At 61.6% G+C, this 1801-nt stretch overlaps 1 non-coding gene across 1 annotated transcript in view; it reads right to left on the reverse strand.

Moving 5' to 3' along the window:
* Positions 1-1643, reverse strand: part of LOC109923535 — a 14804-nt gene extending 13161 nt beyond the window's left edge. The window contains exon 1 of the transcript XR_007261434.1: positions 885-1643. This is a non-coding gene — a transcript (uncharacterized LOC109923535). The remainder of the gene's footprint in view (positions 1-884) is intronic.
* Positions 1644-1801: the final 158 nt, after the last annotated feature.

Raw genomic sequence — 1801 nt, forward strand, 5'->3', positions numbered from 1 at the left:
CACTCTCCCCCTCCCTCCCACACATGCCCCACATGCTCCCTCCCACACACTCCCTGTCCCTTCCCCATACACACACTCTCCCCCTCCCTCCCACACATGCCCCACATGCTCCCTCCCACATACTCCCCGTCCCTTCCCCATACACACACTCTCCCCGACCCCCACACACGCCCTGTATGCTCCCTCCCACACATACCCTGCCCCCCTCCACATACACACACTCTCCCCCTCCCTCCCACACAGCCCCCACGCTCCCTCCCACACATCGCCCACATCCCCTCCCCATATACTCTCTCCCCCTCCCTCCCACACACACCCCATGCTCCGCCTTCCAATACACACACTCTCCCCCTCTCTCCCACACACCTCCCACGCCCCCTCACCATACACACACTCTCCCCCTCCCCATACACACACTATCCCCCTCCCTCCCACACACGCCCTCCCCTTCCCTCCCACACAACCCCTCCCCCTCCCTCCCACACACCCCCTACGCTCCCCCTCCCCATACACACACTCTCACCCTCCCTCCTACACACGCCCCACGCTCCCTCCCACACGCACCCCTCCCCCTCCCCATACACACGCTCTCCCCCTCCCCATACACACACTCTCCCCTCCCCATACACACCCCCCCATGCTCCCTCCCACACACTCTCTGCCCCCCTCCACATACACCCACACACCCCAACCCCTCCCTCACACACTCCCATTTCCCTCAGCCAACACACTCCAATCCCAAGACGCCCACTCTCCCTCCCCCTCCTTCCCCCACAGTGCCATTCTCATCCCCCTCAGCCACACCCCCTAAATCTTCCCCCACGCTCCCCCCACAAACAGCGCCTCGGCTCCCCCCGACCGGGGCGAACGAGGGGGTGACGTACCGACGAGCAGCCGTCTCCTGTGGAGGGCCGTGCCCACTGACGACGTTTTGTCGACGCCGAGGCGCCGCGCCAGGGACCCCTCCTCCACCTCCTCCTCGTCCTCGTCCTCGGCGGGATCTCGGGCCCGGGGCTTGACTGCGGTCACCGCCTCCTCGCTGTCCTCCCGCTCCAGGCCGAGCTCAGACAGCAGTGCCAGTTCGGACGGGTACTCGAAGGTGGACTCCAGCTCACCGTCATTAAAGGAGATGCTGAACTGAAACGCAGGGGGGAGGGGAACACGGCTGGGTCAGGAGGAGGCATGTATCAAGTTCGACATCACCCACATTCACAAGTTGCAGACTCCCAACAGTGCGGAAGAAGGCCATTCATCCCGTCTAGTCTGCACTGACCTCCGAACAGCATCTACCCTACTCCCCCACCCCAGTTTCCCATGGCCAATCCACCCTAACCTGCACATCTTTGGACTGTGGGAGGAAACCGGAGCACCCGGAGGAAACCCACGCAGACGAAGGGGAGAACGGGCAAACTCTGTGACTCAAACGTGCCCCAAATTGCAGCCGTGGCCCAGCCCCCACTCCCACCTCACTGCCTTGAAATGCACTTCGTTCAAAATCCTCGCATTTGGTTGAGGTCTCTCCCCAGTCCATTGCTCTAAATTTCCACAGTCATAGGATCATAGAATTCCCTACAGTGTGGAAGCAGGCCAGTTGGCCCATCATGTCCACACTGACCTTCCAAATAGCATCCCACCCAGACCGAAACCCGTCCCCCCCATCCCTATCCCTGTAACCCTGCATTTCCCATGGCTCATCCACCAAACCTGCACATCCCTGGGCACTACGGGCAATTTAGCACAGCCAATCCACCCTAATCTGCACATCCCTGGGCACTACGGGCAATTTAGCACAGCAAATCCA

This window comes from Rhincodon typus, unplaced genomic scaffold (assembly GCF_021869965.1).
Source record: "Rhincodon typus isolate 14 unplaced genomic scaffold, sRhiTyp1.1 hic_rhity00003063, whole genome shotgun sequence".
NCBI classification, from domain to species: domain Eukaryota; kingdom Metazoa; phylum Chordata; class Chondrichthyes; order Orectolobiformes; family Rhincodontidae; genus Rhincodon; species Rhincodon typus.